Source organism: Cervus elaphus, chromosome 31 (assembly GCF_910594005.1).
Source record: "Cervus elaphus chromosome 31, mCerEla1.1, whole genome shotgun sequence".
Lineage (NCBI taxonomy): Eukaryota > Metazoa > Chordata > Mammalia > Artiodactyla > Cervidae > Cervus > Cervus elaphus.
This window is the reverse complement of record NC_057845.1, coordinates 49,650,749-49,674,242: the sequence shown is the minus strand read 5'-3', so window position 1 is coordinate 49,674,242 and position 23,494 is coordinate 49,650,749. Positions and strand designations below refer to the sequence as shown.

Here is a 23,494-nt window from a genome sequence, read left to right as displayed (position 1 = left end):
TGTCTGCTCGTCCCAATTTGACTGTCTCCTACCACAGCCCTCTTCTGAGACTATTTTAAAGTAACATCCCTTTCCTATCTCCGTTAATGGCCACAATACCACATTGCAACACCTTGTTTATTTGTCTGTGCATGTGTGCGTGAAGATCCCCGGGAGCAATCCACTCATGAATTCTTGAATGGAGAACCCCATGGACAGCGGAGCCAAGCAGGCTATAGTTCATGGGGTTGCAATGAGTCCGACTCGGCTGAAGCAACTTAGAACAGTGTGTGTGCGTGCTTAGTCACCAGTGGTGTTCAACTCTGCGTTGTCGCAGACTGTAGCCTGCCAGGCTTTTCTGTTCATGGAATTTTCCAGGTAAAAATACCGGAGCATGTTGCCATGTCCTATTCCAGGAGATCTTCCCAACCCAGGGGTCGAACACGTGTCTCTTGTACCTCCTGAGTTGGCAGGCGGATTCTTTACCACTGTGCCAGGTTGGGAAGCCCCATTTATTTGTCTAGGCTGAACTATATAGACCTCACCAGTGTAATAAGAACTGACACATAATAACAGCTCCATAAATATTTGTCAAATGGACAAGAGTTTGAAATAAATACTTCAGACTGTTGCTGAACACTTTTATTTTTAACAAAGCTGAGTGAAATCCTTCAACCCTACAAATACACATGAAGGCAGAAAAAAAAGGAATGAACAGTCATTGATATAATGCTGGTATATGTTAGGCAACAATCCAGGTTCTTTGCATACAACATCATAGAGAAAGGCATCAATAATTCTAAAACCCACCTTTAATAAACAAATGGATAAATGGGTAATAGTCTCAGTGTAATTAATTATTAATCTCACCCCTCCCTTACCCAATTCTTATACACTAATCTCTAAAAAACACACTCAAATCTATAAAGTTGAAGGCAAAAATAAAATCATCATGTCAAAAACATACAAATAAAACATTCTTGGGATAATCTATATGTTGAAAATGATTTCCTGTCCTATGGTAATATATGAAACTATGTCCTCATACGTATTAAATTATGATTGTAATAGGTAATACATGTATTTGTGATGGATAAAATCCTGAGATGTGGTTGCCAATGAATGTTGAGGAGACTCAGCAGTCTAGAAAATATTGGGGCTTTTTTTGCCCTACTCACATAACCTCTGTACGAGACAGCCAGTGTTTCCTGTATTTTATCTTGCTGTTATTTTTGTTTGTATGTAGTTTTCTGGTTAACCAGCCTCCTTATACTTCTACCCTATGTCAGATTACAAATTGGTAGAGAAAAGCAGATCATATTTTTTATTTCTCTTATTAATTTCAATATTTCTTCTATATGCAGAAGGGGACGACAGAGGATGAGATGGCTGGATGGCATCACCAACTCGATGGACATGAGTTTGACTAAGTTCAGGGAGTTGGTGATGGACAGGGAGGCCTGGCGTGCTGCGATTCATGGGGTCGCAAAGAGTCAGACACGACTGAGTGACTGAACTGAGCTGATGATAAGCTTGTACTTTTATCCTTTTAAACAGTCAATGAGGTTCTCATGGCAAGTCTACTGGGGTGGTGTGCCAGTCCCTCCTCCTGTGGATCGTGTTTTGTCAGAACACTCTGCCAGGACCTGTCCATCTTGGGTGGCCCTACAAAGCACGGCTCATAGCTTCATTGAGTTACACAAGCCCCTTTGCCACAAGGCAGTGATCCATGAAGGGGATGACTGAGGCAGGACAAAGGCTAACTGAATTCTGCCAGGAGAATGCACTGGTCATAGCAAACACCCTTTTTCAATAACACAAAAGATGACTTTACACATGGACATCATCAAATCGTCAATAACAAAATCAAATTGATTGCATCCTTTGTAGCCCAAGATGGAGAAGATGTATACAGTCAGCAAATACAAGACCTGGATCTGACTGTGGCTCAGATCATCAGCTTCTCATAGCAAAATTCAGACTTAAACTAAAGAAAGCAGGGAAAGCCACTAGGCCAGAGAGGTACGACTTAAATCAAACCCCTTATGGATATGCAGTGGAGGTAATGGATAGATTCAAGGGATTAAATCTAGTTAACAGTGTACCTGAAGAACTATGGATGGTCCATAATATTGTACGGGAGACATTGAACAAAAACATCCCAAAGAAAAAGAAAAGCAAGATGGCAAAGTGTTATCTGAGGAGGCTTTACAAATAGCTGAAGAAAGAATAGAAGGTTAAAGCAATAGATAAATGACAAGGTACATCCAACTAAATGCAGAATTCCAAAGAATAGCAAGGAGAGACAAGAAGGCCTTCTTCGGTGAAAGTGCATAAAACTAGAAGAAAACAACAGAAGGGGAAAGACTAGAGATCTCTTCAGGAAAACTGGAAACATCAAGGGAATATTTTGCCCAAAGATGGGCACAATAAAGAATAGAAACGGTAGAGACCTAATAGAAGCAGAAGAGATCCAGAAGAGATGGAAAGAATACATGGAAGAACTGTACAAAAAAGATCTTAATGAACAGGATTACTATGATGTTGTGATCAGTCACCCAGAACCAGATATTCTGGAGTGTGAAGTCAAGTGGTTAGGAAGCACTGCTGTGCTAATGGATGTGATGGAATTCCAGTAGAGCTATTTAAAACCCTAAAGGATGATGCTATCAAAGTGTTGCATTCAATATGTCAGCAAATCTGGAAGACCCAGCAGTGGCCACAGGACTGGAAAAGGTCAATCCTCATCCCAATTCTCAAGGATAGTACTAAAGAATGCGCGAACCATCAGACAATTGCACTCATCTCCCATGCCAGTAAGATCATGCTTAAAATCTTGTATGCTAGGCTTCTGCATTATGTGAACCAAGAACTTCCAAATGTTCAAGTTGGGTTTATAAAAGGCAGAGGAACCAAAGATCAAACTGCCAACATTTGCGGGATCACAGAGAAAGCAAGGAAATTTCAGAAAAACATCTACCACTGTTTCATCGACAATGCTAAAACCTTTGACTATGTGGATCATAACAAACTGTGGAAAGCTCTTGAAGAGGAAGGGAATACCAGACCATCTTACCTGTCTCCTGAGAAAACTCTATGTGGGTCAAGAAGCAATAGTTAGAATGCTGTATGGAACAACTAATTGGTTAAAGATTGAGAAAGGAGTATGACAGGGCTGTCTGCTGTCCCCCTGTTTGTTTAACCTGTATGCTGAGCACATCATGAGAAATGCCAGGCTAGATGAGTTACAAGCTGAAATCAAGACAGCTGGGAGAAACATCAATAACCCCAGGTATGCAGATAATACCACTCTAAGGGCAGAAAGTGAAGAGGAGCTAAAGAGCTTCTTGATAAGGGTGAGAGGAGAATGAAAGAACCGGCTTAAAACTAAATATTAAAAAACATAAGATCATGGCATCCAGCCCCATACTTCATGGCAAATAGAAGGGGTGGGAGTGGTGACAAATTTCCTCTTCTTGGGGTCTAAAATCACTGCAGACTGACTGCAGTCATGATATCAGAAGAAGATTGCTTCGTGGTAGGAAAGCGATGACAAACCTAGACAGTGTTGAAAAGCAGAGACATTATTTTGTTCAGAAAGATCCATATAATCAAGGATGTGGCCTTCCCAGTGATCATGTATGGTTGTGAGAGCTGGACTGTAAAGAAGGCAGAGCGCCAAAGAATTGATGCCTTTGAAATGTAGTGCTGGAGATGACTCCAGAGGGTCCTTTGGACAGCAATGAGATCAAATCAGTCAATATTAAGGGAAATCAACCCTGAATATTCATTGGAAGGACTGATGCTGAAATCGAAGCTCAAGTAGTTTGGTCATCTGATGTAAACAGCTGACTCATTGGAAAAGTCTCTGATGCTGGGAAAGATTGCGGGCAGAAGGAGAAGAGGACGTCAGATGATGAGATGGCTAGATGGCATCACTGATGCAATGGACATGAACTTGGGTAAACTTCAGGATATGGTGTAGGACAGGGAAGCCTGGCGTGCTTCAGTCCATGGGGTCGCAAAATGTCGGACACGACTGGGTGTCTGAACAACAACCGCAATGCTAGGTTTAGGACTGTAGAGTATAGGGTGATATTATAGAACTGTGCTGTGACATTAATAAGTATTTAGAATTATGCAATTAATAAGAAATGGAAGAAAAGCATTCTCATTTTCCTTTAATCTTACTTAAAGGAAAAGTAACCTCCATGTTGGTTGATACATATATATTTTTTCTCTAAAAATGTATTACATCTCAGTTAAAGAACAATTAGAACAGCATGTTAGTCTGACCAGAGTTTAAAATACACTCCTTGTGTTTAGCATATTTCTAGTTCAATGCATGCATGAATGTCCTTTGAAAGGATTACAGAGAAACCCAGGTCTTTAAATGAGGTTCCTGTCGTAAAGAAGCATATCCTCTAACCTCCAACAGTTCTTTAAATATTTTCTTTAGGTCACTGTATAAAACATAAAGTTATGGAAATCTGAATGATTGCAACTCACATGTCCTAGTAATTTCAGACTGATGGCAGGTTTTTGCCCCTCCTAGAATTATGTTAGGCAGCAGTTGAAAAATGGAAAATACAGAAGGATGTAAGTATAAATGTACTGTTTATAACAAATGTTACACATGGTTTCCAAATGGATTTTTCATAGAGCATGAAATTATATGAAAACTGCTTCCAAATTGTTTGAAATTATTATTTGAGCTCAGATGCCAGCTCAACAGATTATACTCTGAAAAAACAATTATTTGTATGTTAATTCCTTCCTTTTTTGTAACTAACAATTCTGATTCAAGATTTCAACAAACAGGACTTTAGAAGAAAATAGTCTCTAAAGTGTAAACTATAAAATAGTATCTATAAAAAAACAAATCAATCTTTTAAAGTAATTCTCCTTCTAGCATACTGTTGCTAATCTAAAAGAGCCCAAATTTCTGTGTTTATCATCTCCCAATTCTGCAGTTAATCGCAGCAATTGTTGTCACTTATAAGAATTAGAAGCAAACAAAAATATCTATGATTTTTTATGAACTTATTTGTGAAATCATCAATGACAGTCATTTACTGATTTGAGACTCCTTAGAACCGAAAGCAAGCTAGGGAAAGTAGACTTCTTGAGCAATGAAAAATATTAATTCTAATTATAGCATTATGAATAATTTTTCATGAGAATTGGTAAATTTTATTAGTGATACAATCTTTTTCTCCCAGTTATACTGGTGAAAGATTGTTTACCATTATATTATATTTTCCTTATCTGTGTGTGTGCATTTATTAGTGCTTGGCAGAGTCCAACTCTTTGCGACTCCATGGTCTGTACCCTGCTCTTCTGTCCATGGGATTTACTAGGCAAGAATATTGGACTGGGTAGCCATTCCCTTCTCCAGGGGATTTTCCCGACCTAGGGATCAAACCCGGGTCTCCTGAACTGCAGGTGAATTCTTTTCCATCTGACCCACCTAGGAACCCTATGTGCGTGTAGGGTGGGACTAAAGGTGACAACAGTAGGTGGATTTAATGGCTCAGGCCAGCTCTTCAGTCACGGCTACCTAAAGGAATCTTCATACTGTGTTGATACATGTCTCCATTGACTTCTCTTTTGGAAGGTAGACAGGTAAAAAGAAGAGAGGTAAGCAGCAAGTCCCAAATTTGGCCTTTTCAATTCAAAATTAAGGTAATTTAGTAAAGGAAGTTTGTGTACCTATTCAAGGGAAGTGTGTGTCTAGAGGGAGGTTTACTCTTGTAGGACTGTGGATTTTCCTGCTTTGAATATTTTAATATTCAAATAACATTTCAGCCAATATCACAAATGGGACATACAATATATACTTATCAGAAACCTCTAAGTATATTACTTTACTATTTTATAAATGAATCATAGTTTATAGGTTTCAGATGTGTTAAAGTCACTTAGATTATTTCATTTTTCTTAAAGTTAATATGTTTTCTGCATTCTGTTTACATGTTATCCTCTTCCTCACCTACATTGTAATCCATAGCTTATCCTTATGTATATTCTTGTTTATGCATTCTAGCCAAGAAATATTCTAGAAGAAAATAATATAAGCATGTTAGGCAAATCTCTATTCTTTCCTTGTATAGAACAGGTGGAGAGGAGGGATGAGACAAAGGAGTCTGTTAGGAGTGTATCACTCGGCGTTTAAATGTCTTTCTTTCATCTTTCTAGCATTGTAATATTATTTTACATTATAATTCATTTTACTTGAAAACTCATGGCTTTTGTTTCAGAATGGCATTACATTTTAAGCACCACTACAAGCATTTTTATCTTTGGCTTAGCATTTGAAAAAGGCTGAGAAAGCATTATTGGTGTTTGCCCATTTCTAACTCACCGGGTTAAGAACTGCGCCATCAGAAAGAAAAGGGAAAATGTTAAAATGATCTTTTCTCCTCTGATTTTCCAGGGGCTCGAGGCTTGCAGCATTTTAAACAATACTGATACCTTGCATGTACAGCCTCAGAGTCTACCTCTTCCTGGTCTGCAGGGACCAGGTTCGATAGCCTGCATAAGCATCCGGTCCCCTGTGAGACAGCTCACAGGATCCCTTCTTGAGTCTCCATAATAGCCAATGAGAGTTGTGATGAGAGGTGCAAGGCTTGGGGAACTGGGAAAATAGTCAGGATTCTTCTGATGCTTTTTTCACTCTGGTTTCGTAGTTTTCTCGTCTTAACAAGAGAGCAGGGATAATATTTGGATTCAAGTTAAGGAAACGATGAGACCTCACAGAGTTCCCTGGTCACCTCCCCTCTCACCCCGGTGGGTTTGAACAGGGCTGTAATCACCATGGCGTTTCACTGGTTTCATAATGCTGATCAAACAGAGTTTTAATTTTGTTTGAGAAATGAAAGCTCTACCTTGGGCCAATACAAATGCAGCAATTAAAATAGACTCTGCTTAAACAAACGATTTTTAAAAATGTTCTGCTTGTACGTAGGATCCTCTGGGGGTCTTACTTTAGTCTCTGGTTGACAGTAAGATCAGTTTCACTGATGAGCTCAGCTTTATCTTTTTCTTTCATATATTCTCCATTAAAATATTTTCCAAGTTAACTGATTGCTTTATGATGCCTTTTTTTAGCAGGTTGTCTACTTTTTGAAAGTAGAATATATAAGGCAAATTAAGTGAATGTGTGTGTGTGTATATATATATATATATATATATATACATATATATATATATAGACAACATAACATTGACATGAGTTTGAATTATATTTCTAATAATGGAAATTGATTATGCTGACCTATCCACATATTTTCCAGTATTTGGTGCATCCACCTGTTTTCTACAATAATGTGGTCTACACGGTGTGATTTTAAAAGAAATCCTCTAGGGCTAAAGGCCCCAGACAGGTTTATCCAACCTGGTGCTAGCAGTTGTACCAACAGAGGAGTATTCTTTTTGTTCTTAGGTGTCTTAAAAATTCCTGCTTAAAATAATGTATCTCTAGGTGGCAATACCTTATAAGCTACCGTAAATAATATTTTTAAAATATTGGATGATAGTCTTCTATGGAAGGGTCCTTGTAGTCCCTAAAAGTTAGATTTCAAGAAAGAAGTCAGCTGTTTGTTATGGGAGAAAGAATTGAAGAGAAGAAATGAAAACCACCAAAGGCATAATAATGCCTGTGAATGTTTCTGTCCTGTATATGTTGTCTCCTAATCCTCTTGTAGTAAAATAAAAACTTTCATTTGAGAATGCTCTGTGTGAATCAGAATGTGTGTGTGTGTGTGTGAGTGTGTGTGTGTGTAGTAAATCTGTTTCGATAAGTGCCACCCATCGTCCTTTACCCTTGGCAACTGCGAATCTATTCCATGTTTGTCATTTTGGAATGTTATATTAAAAAGAATCATACTGTATGCAAACTTTTGGGGGTTGGCTCTTTTTACTAAGCATAATTCGCTGGAGAATGTTATGTTAATAGAATCATATAGTATGCAAACTTTGGAGGATTCGCTTTTTTTCACTCAAGCATAATTCTCTGGAGACTTGTCCCAGTCATTTGTGTGTCCATAGTTTGTTTTTACTGCTGTTCTGTGGTATGGAGGTACCATGATTTGTTCACCTATTAAAAGTCATCTGAGTTGTTTCCAGTTTTTGGCTAATACAAATAAAACTGCTATAAGCATTCATGTACCGGTTTGTGTGTTAAAGTAAGTCTTCATTTAGCTAAGATATGACAGAGGGCAATTACTGGTCATATGGTAATTGCCTATTTAATTTTTAAGAAACTACAAAACCGTTTTCTATAGTGGCTGTTTGTATTCCCATGAGCAACATACGAAGGATGCAGTTTCTCCACATTTTTGCCAGCATTTGATGTTGCCACAGTATTTTATTTTAGCTATTCTGATAGCTATATATTGATAGTTGATTGTAGTTTTAATCACATTTTCTAATTTCTAAATCATGTAACTTTTTTTTTTCCCCACATTCTTGTTTCCCATCAAGTATCAACCTTGCTGTCCTTAGTTACTCAGTCATGTCTGACTGTTGTAGCCTGCCAGGCTCCTCTGTCCATGAAGTTCTCCAGGTAAGAATACTGGTGTAGCTAGCCATTACTTTCTCCAGGGGATCTTTCCAGCCCAGGGATCGAACCCAGGTCTCTGGCATTGCAGGAAGATTCTTTGCTGCTTGAGCCACCGAGGAGCCTTAGGGAAATATTGTGTGTGTGTGTGTATCACATTTTCTAACTAGGCTGTTCATGTTTTGGTATTTGTGTATAATACCTTTGATGCTTGTGTGCTAATTTGCTTTATATACTGCTAAATTCTAGTTGCTAATATTTTGTTAAGATGTTTATGTTTATAATCAGAGGGATACTGGACTCTTATTTTCTTTGATTATACTATCTTTATCTGCCTTTGGTATGAAGGTTAATACCAGCTTCATAGTATCAATTGAGAATTTCTTCTTCTATTTTCTGGAAGAAAAGCATCTTCTGATGTTCTTGCAGTGAATCAAAACACTTATGTGTGACTCCGAATGTTCATCCTTGAGTGAATCAGGGTGTGTGTGTGTGTGTGTGTGTGTGTGTGTGTGTGTTTATATGTGTTATATATAGTAAGCCTGTTTCTGAACATGACCTTATAGGGTTTTTCAATAAGGTGCTAGTAGCTTGAGCTATTTTAAAAGTATCTTGAGAATGAATAGGAAAATTACTGAATGTCAATTCTTACTACATGACTAAGAAAGGAAGGTGAATATTTTATTACTGATTTTCAGGGATAAAGAAAAATTCCACAGCAAGTTTTATGTTATGCCTCTTATTAATCAGGACACTCCACAGAAATAACTAGATTGCTTTGAAATTGTCTCCCCAGACAGAAATAGCCCAGGATAAGGCAATAATCCATAAGGGATAATGTTGCCTCTTTCTGCCTATAATTGGCGTTGGAATTTTGACTGCAACTGTCTAGTAGGGTCCAGTTAAGCCAGATGATTGTATGTAACCCCCGGATAGGTTTTTATAGTTTAGAACTTCATGGAGAAGACAATGAAATGATAGTTGATGGAAAGTGGAGCAACACTTTGAAATGTGAACAATAAACACTGTGATTCTCAATATAATTCCTTAAAAGTTATTATAAGAAAAAGTGAATATACCTGTACATATGTCCTTATACTAATATCTAATTTTTTCCTAGCAAAGAAATTGATGAGAACCTTGAGGCTGCTGTGGAAATTTCTCTGTTCTAGGTTGGATTTACCTTCCCTGCATTATTCATATTCTGCTCATTCTTATATAATATCCCATCATGTAGTGTTCCTTCTTGTTTTATTTGTTTTTCTTTTTTTTTTGGTTTGACTGTATTTGAATTTTTTGTTATTATTTTTGGACCTATTCATATATTCAGAGATGCTTGTTATTATAATTTGATATGCACTGTCTTTATCTCATATGATATGCTAAAGATGTTTTGTATTCTTCCAACAAAGAATATTCTGAACAAATTCTCCTAGAGAGTATTCCACAGAATACTATCCTCATAAAATATTCCACATCTATTACAAGAAAAAATGTTATTGAAAACCAAATAATAAACTTGGCACTGAGCTGGGAATTGTTGATACAAGGTAAAAAGGGGAATTTCTTGTCTGAATAAAATTTAAATTTTTAGGTTATTCTTAGATTAAAATTCCTGGACAGCTTTCTGGTGATAATACTCAAGTGTTTTATTTTAAAAATCTATTTTTTCCCCTTACATCCACATAGAGTCCAGGGAACCTCATGTGAGATTGTGAGATTTAAATTTGTAATACTAATTACGATAAAGTGAGAAAAACCATTGAAGATATATTCTTGCCAAACTTGGTCAGTTTCTAAGGGTTTTACCTCAGTGGGCTCAAAAGAAAAAAAACAAGGAGGTAGCTTAGAGTACTCTAAAAAAGGGCTAGTTTGCAAGCAGACATGCACTACTTGTATGAAAATGGTTACTATGAGAATTTTCTTCAAAATTCACTGTTTGGCTCAAGATAGGTGACTTTTCAACATAATCTATCATAAACAATGTTGTTCAGTTGCTCAGTCATGTCTGACTCTTCGTGAACCAATGGACTGCAGCAGAGAAGGTTTCCCTGTCCTTCACCATCTCCCAGAGCTTGCTCAGATTCATGTCCATTGAGTCAGTGATGCCATCCAACCCTCTTGTCCTCTGTCATCACCTTCTCCTCCTGCCTTCAGTCTTTCCCAGCATCAGGGTCTTTTCTAAGGAGTCAGCTCTTCACATCAGGTGGTCAAAGTACTGGAGCTTCAGCTTCAGCATCAGTCCTTCTATTGAATATTCAGGGTTAATTTCCTTTAGGATTGACTGGTTTGATCTCCTTGCAGTCCAAGGGAATTTTAAGAGTCTTCTCCAAGACCACAGTTCAGAAGCATTAATTTTTTGGCACTCAGCTTTCTTTATGGTCTGACTGTCACATCCATACCTGACTACTGAAAAACCATAGCCTTGACTAATGGACATTTGTTGCCAAAGTAATGTCTCTGCTTTTTAATATGTTGTCCAGGTTGGTCATAGCTTTTCTTCCAAGGAGCAAGCATCTTTTAATTTCATGGCTGCAGTCATCATCTGCAGTGATTTTGGAGCCCAAGAAAATAAAGTCTATCACTGTTTCCATTGTTTCCCCATCTATTCGCCATGAAGTGATGGGACTGGATGCCATGATCTTAGTTTTTTGAATGTTGAGTTTTAAGCCAGCTTTTTCACTCTCCTCTTTCACCTTCTTCAAGAGGAACTGTTCCTCTTCACTTTCTGCCATAAGGATGGTGTCATCTACATATCTGAGGTTATTGATATTTTTCCCTGCAATCTAGATTCCAGCTTGCACTTCATCCAGCCTGGCCTATCACATGATGTACTCGGCATATAAGTTAAATAAGCAGGGTGACAGTATAGAGCCTTGATGTACCCTTTCCCAATTTTGTACCAGTTCATTTTTCCATGTCCAGTTCTAACTGTTATTTCTTGACCTGCATATAGGTTTCATAGGAGGCAACAGATAATGTTGAGGCAATTATAAAACTGATTCTTTAAGAAGTTGAGTCTCCAAGCCTAGCAATTTCTAATAGCTAAATACTTTCCCCCTCTTTCCTTCTTTTTAAAGTTAATTTATTTATTTTAATTTGAGGATAATTACTTCACAATATTGTGATGATTTTTTGCCATACAATGACATAAATCAGCCATGGGTGCTCATGTGTCCCCCTATCCATGCTGAACCTCCCTTCCACCTCCCTCCCCACCCCATCCCTCTGGGTTGGCCCAGAGCACCATCTTTGAGTGTCCTGCTTCATGCATCAAACTTGCACTGGTCACCTATTTTACATATGGTAACATACATGTTTCAGTGCTCTTCTCTCAAATCATCCTACCCTTGCCTTCTCTCACAGAGTCCAAAAGTCTGTTCTTTACATCTGTATCTCTTTTGCTATCTTGCATATAGGACCGTTGTTACCATCTTTCTAAATTCCACATATATGCATTAATATACAGTGTTTGTATTTCTATTTCTGTCTTAACTTCACTCTGTATAATAGGTTCCTGTCTCATCCACCTCATTAGAACTGGCTCAAATGCATTACTTTTTCTAGATGAGTACTACTCCGTTGTGTATACATACCACAACTTCCTTATCCATTCTTCTGCTGATGGACATCTGGGCTACTTCCATGCCCTAGCTATTGTAAACAGTGCTGTAATGAACATTGGAGTACATGTGTCTCTTTCAATTCTGATTTCCTTGGTGTGTAGGCCCAGCAGTGGGATTGCTGGGTCACATGGTAGTTCTATTCTCAGTATTTTAAGGAATCTCCACACTGTTCTCCATAGTGGCTCTATCAGTTTGCATTCTCACCGATGATGTATGAGGTTCCCTTTTCTCCACACCCTCTCCAGCGTTTATTGTTTGTAGATTTTTTGATGATAGCCATTCTGACCAGCGCGAGATGATACCTCATTGTGGTTGTGATGTGCATTTCTCTGATAATGAATGATGTTGAGCAGGTTTTCATGTGTTTATTAACCATCTGTATGTCTTCTTTGGAGAAATGTCTGTCTAATTCTTTTGCCAATTTTTGATCGGGTTGTTCATTTTTCTGGTAGCAAGCTGCATGAGCTGCTTGTACATTTTGGAGATTAATTCTTTATCAGCTGTTTCGTTTGCTATTATTTTCTCCCATTTTGAAGGCTGCCTTTTCATCTTGCTCATAGTTTCCTTTGTTGTGCAAAAGCGTTTACAATTAATTAGGTCCCATTTGTTTATTTTTCTTTTTATTTCCATTTCTCTGGAAGGTGGGTCATGAAGGATCTTGTGATTTATGTTAGAGAGTGTTCTGCCTATGTTTTCCTCTAAGAGTTTTATAGTTTCTGGTCTTACATTTAGATCTTTAATCCATTTTGAGTTTATTTTTGCGTATGGTGTTGGAAAGTGTTCTAGTTTCGTTCTGTTACACATGGTTGACCAGTTTTCCCAGCACTAGTTGTTAAAGAGACTGTCTTTTCTCCATTGTATGTTTTTGCCTTCTTTGTCAAAGATAAGGTGTCCATAAGTGTGTGGATTTATCTCTGGGCTTTCTATTTTGTTCTATTGATCTATATTTCTATCTTTGTGCCAGTACCATACTTTCTTGATGACTGTAAGCTTTGTAGTATAGTCTGAAGTTAGGAAGGTTGATTCTTCCAGTTCCATTCTTTCTCAAGATTGCTTTGGCTATTCCAAGTTTTTTGTGTGTGTTTCCGTACAAATTGTGAAATTATTTTTTCTAGTTCTGTGAAAAATACTGTTGGTAGCTTGATAGGAATTGCATTGGATTTATAGATTGCTTTGGGTAGTATACTTATTTTCAATATATTGATTCCTCCAATCCACACACATGGTTTATTTCTCCATCTATTTGTGTCATCTTTGATTTCTTTCATCAGTCTTTTATAGTTTTCTATATATAAGTCTTTTGTTTGTTTAGATAAATTTATTCCTAAGTATTTTATTCTTTTCATAGCAGTGGTGAGTGGGATTGTTTCCTTGATTTCTCCTTCTGTTTTTTGATTGTTATTATATAGGAATGCAAGGAATTTCTGTGTATTAATTTTATATCCTGAAACTGCTATATTCATTGATTAATTCTAGTAATTTTCTGGTGGTATCTTTAGTATTTTCTATGTAGAGAGTCATGTCATCTGCAAACAGTGAGATTTTTACTTCTTTTCCAATCTGGATTCCTTTTATTTCTGTTTCTTCTCTGATTGCTGTGGCTGCTGCTGCTGCTGCATCACTTTAGTCACGTCTGACTCTGTGTGACCCTATAGACTGCAGCCCACCAGGCTCCCCTGTCCCTGGGATTCTCCAGGCAAGAACACTGGAGTGGGTTGCCATTTCCTTCTCCAATGCATGAAAGTGAAAAGTGAAAGTGAAGTCTCTCAGTTGTGTCTGACTCTTAGCGACCCCATGGACTGCAGCCTACCAGGCACTTCCATCCATGGGATTTTCCAAGCAAGAGGACTGGAGTGGGTTGCCATTGCCTTCTCCAATTGCTGTGGCTAGGACTTCTAAAACTATGTTGAATAGTAGTGGTGAGAGTGTGTGCCCTTTTCTTGTTCCTGATTTTAGAGGAAATGCTTTTAATTTTTTGCTATTGAGGATAAGGTTTGCTGTGGGCTTGTTGTATATGGCTTTTACTATGTTGAGGTATGTTCCTTCTATGCCTGCTTTCTGGAGAGCTTTTATCATAAGTGGGTGTTGAATTTTGTCAAAGATTTTCTCTGCATCTCTTGAGATAATCATATGGCTTTTATCTTTCAATTTGTTAATATGGTATATAACATTAGTCGTTCAGATTTTCTATTTCTTCCTGGTTCAGTTTTTGAAAGTTATGTTTTTATAAGAATTTGTCCATTTCTTCTAAGTTGTCCATTTTATTGGCATATAGTTGCTCATAGTAGCCTCTTAAGTCCTTTTGTATTTCTGTGTTGTCTGTTGTGATTTCTCCGTTTTCTTTTCTAGTTTCATTGATTTGATTCTTCTCCCGTTTTTTCTTGATGAGTCTGGCTAACAGTTTGTCTATTTTGTTTATCTTTTCAAAGAACCAACTTTTAGTTTTGTTGATCTTTGCTATAGTTCCTTTGATCTTTGCTATAGTCTCCTTTAAATACTGTTTTAAAAAGATTGTAAGCAAGAGGTAGAACAAAGCAGATTAGGTAAATTGATATATTTATTTTCAATCAGTTTCACTTCCTAAAATTACTTTAAATAAGTTTGCAACTTTCCACAAAGACAAGATATAGCAGTATCTGAGGAGTAATGGAAGGAGTTTCCTACTAAGTGATTGGTGAGCTGAAATCTAAAGGGTGAGGAAACATTTTCTTGGCTAAAGAATGGTATGTGAGGAGGAAGCCCTACCAAGATCTTGTGGGAATTGGAGCAGTCATGACCAACTCTTTGCGATGCCATGGACTGTAGCCTGATAGGCTCCTCTGTTCATGGAATTTTTCAGGCAAGAATACTGAAGTGAGCTGTCATTTCCTGCTCCAGGGGATCTTCCTGACCCAGGGATCTAACTCATGTCTCTTGGATCTCGTACATTGTCAGATGGATTCTTACCACTGTGTCACCTGGGAAGCCCTGGAGCATTGTGTTTAATGACCTGAGTTTAAGTGGTGTGGCTGTCAGCAGAGACTGGGGTGGGGTCCTGGTGTGGGATGGGATTGAGAAGTGAGTATGACCAAGACCATACAACCTTTAAGGGCACGTTAAAATTGTATTCTAATTCTAAGAAAAATGGAAAGGTTTTCTTAACTTTTAAAAGATGGTGGGGGTGGTATTCGTTTACATTTTAAAAAGATACATCTAGCATCAGTAGGGAGACTTCCTCAGGAGAAAACAAGAAGGCAGGGAGGACAGTTAAAATGTGAATTGCTCTAGTAAGAGTAAGATATTTGTGCCTTGTACTTTGGTGATTACATCTTGAAATGGAAAGGAATGGGTAGCTCTTTTAGGGCTCTAGAGTAGTTAAAATTGACAGGAAAACTGATGGTGCTATTCATAAAACAGAGACACCAGGAGAGGATCAGGTGTTGATAGAGCTGTAATCATAATTGAGATTGTTTAAAAAGAGCAGAGAGAGAAAAGAGAAAGCATCCTGTGAACAAGTTTTAGGAAATTCTAGCCTGCAGTGTCTAGGCAGTGAGGGATAAGCCTGCAAGAGACTCTAATGTAGCAGGCAGAGTTGGAGGAGGCCCCTTGGGGAATTAAGTTTCTCAGAAGCTCAGGAGAGACGTGTGCTCAGCTGTGTGCTTCTGGAAGGGTCTTTGGTGCCATAACATGAAACTATGTACTTAGCAAGAGGCCTTTTATTAGAGAAGAGAAAATATAGACTAAAGTGGAATGAGGGCTGAATGCTAAGTGAAGAAACTGGATACTGAAACAGACATTTACAGAACTCCTTTGAGATGCTGATCATTAAAAATAAGGCAAAAATTATTATTGTGTCATCAGGAAAAAAAAAAAGGCAAAAATTAGGGTGGTATTTAGGGACAGGGATTCAGGCATGCCCTTTATCATGAACCTATTTCTTGTTATCTGATGTAGTAAATTTTGTAAACCATTAAGGTACTTATCTTGTAGACTTTTTTTCTTTTGAATATTACCACTAACGTCCAGTCTAATTTCCAAAGAGGAAAAAAATTATCTTCTAAGATTTCTGTGTCAGTCTGGGCATTTGCTGATGAGCCCAGTAGTGCATGACTTTAATTAACATTATCACTTTTCTCAAGTGATTCAATTACAAAGTGTATTAATACCATTTATATCATGTATTTTAATTTAATTCTATACCATTAACTGGGAAATGTACCAATTTGCCAATAACTTATTTGTCCTGTAAAAAGACCAAGATACTGATAGTGTTTCTTCCCTATAGCTCAGATGGTAAAGAATCTGGCTGCAATGCAGGAGACCTGGGTTAGATCCCTGGGTCAAGAAGATCCCCTGGAATGGCAATCCACTCCAGTATTCTTGCCTGGAGAATCCCCAAGGACAGAGGAGCCTGACAGGCTACAGTTAGTGGGGTCGCAAAGAGTCGGGCATGACTGAGAGACTAACCCACCCACTCACCTACAAAATAACTTGGTTCATTGTAACTTGGAGTTACAGAGTAATTGAGAATCTACATTAGAAAGGTTTAAATGGTTCCCTAAGAATCTTTTCTATATTATGACCCGAGAGTTAGTGAATAACCTTAATAGAATTATTTGTATTGTTACATGACTTCTGTGTTGTAGTACTATAATAATTCTTTTGTTTTTCTCTATTTTCAGAGAAAGTATATTTATATTTTTATTAAAATATTATTTCACTTGGAATAAAAATATTTCAAAATTAAAGGAAGGGGAGCATGAAATGTTTTGGCTGAAAATTTATAAGCATTGAAGTTAGCACTTCAATAATTAATATATTTTTAAATATGGTCTCAGAGTTTATTATAATTGTTATTTGGTTCTTCAAGGATTATAAAAAGAGGCACATAATTAAGAGGGAAAAAGTTAATTGCTATTTTTTTCCCACTGTGAAAATTTCCCTAATAGGAAGTTACAAGATGTTTTAATCAGGCTGAATTTATTAGCAGAAATTTAAGTTTAGGAGAGATATAAGAGGAAGTGAAACTCTATTGATGGCATTTTATTTTGGGGAGAAGTGATCAAAATATGAAGGAAATAAATGATACAAAGATTTTTGTGTAAATTTGTCATCAAACAAATTCTTTTGAACTTAAAATTTAATACACTTTTTTTTTTAATAAAAATGTCTTTTTTTTCCAAGCACTGTGCTTTATAACTTTTAACTTAGCAATCTATTCAGTGACTAGAAATCATAACCCATTCCCAATACTTTTCCTAGTCTGATTAATTGCCTTTTATAAAAATGTGGCTGTCACCTTTACTGAATTAGTTATAAAATTTGCTTAGATGTCAAACATTATTCAACATGTATGGCATATTCCGAGTGGTATGCAATGTTATTAAGTCACATATGTATATTTGAAAAGTTTAGTTTTTGAAAAGTAAAATAGACTTTGAAGTAGTACCTTGATTCAATTAAGGTTTCATGTGCTCTTATAAGTATATTTGCAAGTTACAAGGGGGAGGTGGGTCAGAGAAGACAGGTCACAGAAAGTGTTAGCCAGATGATAGGAAAAGTAATCAATAAGGTTTCAAAGAAAAGATAACCCTTGAAGTGAGTTTTGACAGATGACCACGAGTTCCATAAAAATAAGACTAAGGAGAAGAGGGTATGTATGGGTACCACCACCACCAAGAATTGTGTAAATGAAGACAGAAGGCTGCGTCAGTCCAGTAATTGCCAGCTGTGTGATGGAGCTGGAGAGTGTGGTTGGAGCACAGAGGCCCAGTTGTGTGATGGAGCTGGAGAGTGTGGTTGAAGCACAGAGGCCCAGTTGTGTGATGGAGCTGGAGAGTGTGGTTGGAGCACAGAGGCCCAGTTGTGTGATGGAGCTGGAGAGTGTGGTTGAAGCACAGAGGCCCAGTTGTGTGATGGAGCTGGAGAGTGTGGTTGGAGCACAGAGGCCCAGTTGTGTGATGGAGCTGGAGAGTGTGGTTGAAGCACAGAGGCCCAGTTGTGTGATGGAGCTGGAGAGTGTGGTTGGAGCACAGAGGCCCAGCTGTGTGATGGAGCTGAAAGTGTGATTGGAGTACATGTGTCACAGTGCACAGGTGCCCTAGCATGCAGAGAGGGTGGAAGATCTTTCTCAGATGAGTTTATTCTGTATCCTACAGAATGGCAAGCTTTTGAGGAGTTATAATCTGGGACTGAAGTGACTTAGCAGCAGCAATCTGGGAAATGTCATGATAAAATTTAGACTTTAGAGATAAACTCTTAGGCAGATAAGTAGTGGAAGATGTGAAAGCCAAAGATCAATTAGGAGTCCACTGTAGCACTGCATCAGGCTTCCCAGGTTGCTCAGCTGTAAGCAATCAGTCTGCGGTGCAGGAGATGTGGGTTTGACCCCTGGGTGGGAAAGATCCCCTGGGGAGGAAATGGCAATCCACTCCAGTAATTTTGCCCAGAAAAATCCCATGAACAGAGGATCCTGGCAGCCTATAGTCTATGGGGTCACAAAAGAATCAGACACAGCTGAATGACTAAACAATAACAAATACTACTGCATAGGGGAGTTAATGTGATTTGAAGGAAAAAAGTGGCTGTGAGTAAGCACAGATAGGACAGATCAGAGACTGATAAGGAAATATAGCCTTCAGGATGTACTAATTGATTAGATACACGGGGAGAAAGAGACCTTTAGGTTTTTGAAAGTGTAGCTTTCTCCAAAGGGAATATATGGAAAGAAGCAGGTTCATTGTAAAAATATGGAGATGGGTTGTACCTAACAGATTCTTTATTTTGTGTGCGCTTGAGTTTAGGCTAGATGTCAAGTAGTCAGCTGCACATTTAAGTCTGGCATTCAATGGTCTAGTCCAGATGGAGATATAGTTAAGAGGATATAGTGAGTGTTTATGATGTCAAACATCATTCAAAGTGTATTAATTCATTTATTCCTCATGCAAATCATACAATACAGACAGTATTATCATCATCTTCATTTTACACGTGAGGGAACACAGGTACTCACTGTGGCTCAGCCCTCAGCCAGTAAGGAGGCAGCAGCAGGATTCAAACCCAGGCAGCCTGGGTCCAGAGCCCATACCCTTAGCCACCATGCCGCGCTGCTTTCCCAGCATCTGAATCCCTGTTTCATGGAAGGAAGCTTCCTGGGAATTAAAAATGTAGTGGCACTGTCCAGTATTCTCTCATTTCAACCCAGGTCATTCAAAATGATCTTCTTTTTCATGGTAATCATTTATCTTAATGTGATATTTAACCTTAAATTTCTCTTTTTAAATTCTGTATTCCTATTTTAAAAAATCAGTCTCATAGACACACTGATTAACCTGTAGCATATTTGATTCATTCCATTTTCTTCTCTCCCACATTCAATGAATCCTGAGCCCAATCAATCCTTTCTCATCTGGCTGCTAACCATGCATTCTGTAACAGCTACCTAAATTCATAACCTCATTATTTCTTTACTGGATTATTCTGATAGCCTCTAAATTGTCTTTTTACCTTCAGTATTTCCTTGCTACAAATTTATCACATACACTATAGCCTATAGTAGAACTCAAAAGCCTTTAGTTCCATGAAGTTATTTATGATGTTATGCATAGATCGTAAAGGCCTTAAAGACAAGGACTATTTTTTATTTCCTTATCCCCAATGCCCATCACAATTATTCAGACATAGTAAATTCTTGATAAGATTTTATTGAATAGGTGGGTACATGGATGTGATCTCTTTCTGTTTTTTGCACTGGTAATATTTTCTAGTGTTATATATTACATATAAAAAATTCCATGAGAAAAGATTATGTCACTTATCTTTAAATTAACTAAAAATTATGTAGCATAATGTGCTTCCTATAACAGTGTTCAATATGTAATTGCTGACTGGATGGACTATTAAATCAATTGAACAACTATAGATAATAATAGAATACTAGTAAGAAGAAAATGCAAATTCTCATCAACTAGTAAATAATGTGTGTCTAAAATTTAATAAAAATTATATATGGGTACTATAGAAAAAGATCTATAAAATATATTTGTTTGATTTTTTATACAATTCTGAAGAGTTACTATTTCTCTCCTATCTTATAGTCAAATTCACATTTCTAAATTAATTATATCTCAAAACATGCCTTCAGCAAGCAGACCATATCTGTTTAAAAGTAGAAAAATAAAGGTAATATAAAATCATAAATTTTTTTTTTTGGCCACATCGTGCAGCTTGCAGGAAGTTAGTTCCCTGACCAGGGATCAAAACAAGGCCCGTGGCAGTTAAAGTACTGAGCGCTAACACTGGGTCACAAGGGGATCCTCTGAATTTAATTTTTATATGCTTCTAATCCAGTGCTCCAGTCAGAACTGATATTCAACAGTAACTTTTTTTGACAAGGCATGTTGAAATAAAAATTTGATTTGTTGGAAAAATATTTTAGATATAATTTATCTGAATTATATCAATATTTAAAGTTGTTGTAGCTAAGATGTGGAAATATCTGTTAAGAAAGAATACAATCTAGTATATAGGTAACTGGTTGAGTGCTACTTCTTGAATTAATGTCAACAGAAAGGCCAGAGTGCTATTTCCCTTGGTATTACTTGAGTTTACATTTTAGGTAGTGGCATATGTGAGAAAATGGAAGATATTAATTGAATATGACATGCAGACAATGGGCCTATGAGGATGTTGGGGAAGAAAGATTCTCTGCCACCCTCTTAGAGTCTCAGGCTGACATAAAACTGATTAATAGGAAAAAAGCATGCACAGCTTAAAAAAAATGTACACAAAACATGGGAACCTTCACAGGAGACTGGAGACGCAGAACAGTGGCCGTGGCAAAGCCTTTCTGACTTTCAGGTAAAGACTATCCTGTATTCTTATTTTAAATTAGATTACATGCTGTAAGTTCTTTTAAGGAGAAAGAAAAGAAAGATAAAGTATACAAACGATCCATCCAATGACCACATTCAGCATTTCAAGAAATATTAAAGGATTTGGGTGAAAAGCTAGATGTAATGATGAAATCTAATAAGAATTAATATTTATTAATATTTTAAAATATCTGCTTTTGAGGAGCCATAATTCAGAGTAGCACATGTAAAAGAAAATTAAGGTAAACTGCTTCCCTCATAACTCAGTTGGTAAAGAATCCGCCTGCAATGCAGGAGACCCGGATTCGTTTCCTGGGTCGGGAAGATCCCCTGGAGAAGAGAATGGCAACTCACTCCAGTATTTTTGCCTGGAGAATCTCATGGGCAGAGGAGCCTGGTGGGCTACAGTGTCGCAAGAGTGTCGCAAGAGTCGGACACGATTTAGCGACTAAACCACCACCACCGTGGTTTTTTTACAGGCTCAATGGGTCGACCTTTTGTTGTTGTTGGTATAGTTGGTTTACATTGTTGTGTTAGTTCACACAATCTGTACCGCAGATTGAATCAGTTATACGTTTTGTTGTTGTTCTTTAGTCATGGGGCTTCCCTGGTCGCTCCCAGCTGATAAGGAATCTGCCTGCAATGCAAGAGATCCGGATTCGATCTCTGGGTCAGGAAAATCCCCTGGAGAAGGGATAAGCTACCTCTCCAGTATTCTTGGGCTTCCCTGGTGGCTCAGATGGTAAAGAGTCCGCCTGCAATGCCGGAGAACTGGATTCGATCCCTGGGTCGGGGAGATCCCCTGGAGGAGGGCATGGCAACCCACTCCAGTATTCTTGCCTAGAGAATCTCCATAGACATAGGAGCTTGGCAGGGGTCCTTAAGAGTCGGGCAAGACTGAGTTTAGTCATGAAGTCATGTTCAACTCTTCTGTGACCCCATGGACTGTAGCCTACCAGGCTCCTCCATCCATGGGATTTTTCCAAGCAAGACTACTGGAGTGGGTTGCCATTTCCTTCTCCAGGAGATCTTCCCTACCCAGGGATTGAACCCGGGTCTCCTGCATTGTAGGCAGACACTTTACCATCTGAGCCACCAGGGAAGTCTTTTATATGACTTCTAAAAATGTTCTTGCCATATTGAACTGCTTCATAGAGGTATGAAGTTCCAGTCCAACTAATAATAATGCTATTGTACTTTGCACACACAAAACAATCACAACATTGAAAAAAACGAAAGCACTGAGAGAATTATGCCCACTTGTAGTCACTAAAATTATAGTAAATTAAAGTGTTATGATAATTACATTAAAGAAAATGTTAACAGGATGGTTTTGGTGACTGAAAATCATGCTTTGATGAAAGACTGATGAGATTAGGGGTAAGTGGCCTGTAGATTAAAAAACTCAAAGACAGAAAATATTATGATTTTTAAAATTTGAAATAGGGATTAGCCTTGATCTTTCTGACTCCACATGGCAAGGTGAATTAGAGCTGCAACCATGGACTTTTTATCTAGATAAGCAAAAAAGTGTTTTTTGAAAATGTGTTTTCATGTATCTAACAAACTGTATTGTACAAAGATTGGCATGAGTTCCTGGTATAAGTGCCAAACTAAGTAAAACGTGAACGCTGTGTTCAAGGGGTTCATAGTCAAGAAAAGAGCTAGTCTTGTGTTTGTCAAAATATGGTATGAGCTGATTCTGGAAGTAACAAAGTGACTATTAAGAAAATGTTGAAATATATAAATATGTGTAGGTAGAACTCTAAGATGGCCCTCAGACTTTCCAGTTGCTAATTTTAAGATACTAGTTTAACTCTACATCAGTTATTTAAACAAGCACTGATTTAGGAGCTGTTGTGAAGGTGTTTTGCAGAAGTAATTGAGGTCCTATCAGTTGACTTTATGAAAGGAAATAAGGAAATCTATCTTGGTTCCACCTGACCTAATCAGGTGAGCTCTTAAAAGGGATTGGGCTGTCCCAGGAGAGAGAGATTCAAAGCAGTAGGAGGATTTGACATATCATCACTGACACGAAGTTTGACAAGGTAAAGTGTCAAGGAATGCAGGTGGCATCTAGGAAATAAAAGCAGCTCCTCCTGACATGAGGCAAGGAAATTAGGGACCCAGTCCTCCAGCTGCAAAGAACTGAATTTTACCAGCAAAAAGAATGAATTTAGGAGCAAATTTTCCCCAAAGGCCTCCAACTGGGGATTCAGACTAGCTGAACTCTTGTGATTTCTTGAGATGAGAACCCAATTTTGCCATGTCGGACTTCTGCACTACAGAGCAGTGAGTGAGGCTGTGGAGAAAAGGGAACCCTTGTGTCCTGCTCGTGGGGATGTAAGCTGATACACCACTATGGAAAACAATATGAAGAATCCTCAAAAAATTGAATTTAGAACTACCATGTTGTCCAGGAATCCACTTCTGGGTATATTTCTGAAGGAAGTGAAATCTCTGTCTCAAAGAGATAT

The 23,494-nt window shown here is 37.8% G+C and overlaps 1 non-coding gene across 1 annotated transcript; it reads right to left on the bottom strand.

The window, feature by feature from the left end:
* Nucleotides 1-22,047: 22,047 nt before the first annotated feature.
* Nucleotides 22,048-22,119, bottom strand: TRNAC-ACA. The gene has a single exon. It is a non-coding gene; the product is annotated as a tRNA-Cys (tRNA).
* Nucleotides 22,120-23,494: the final 1,375 nt, after the last annotated feature.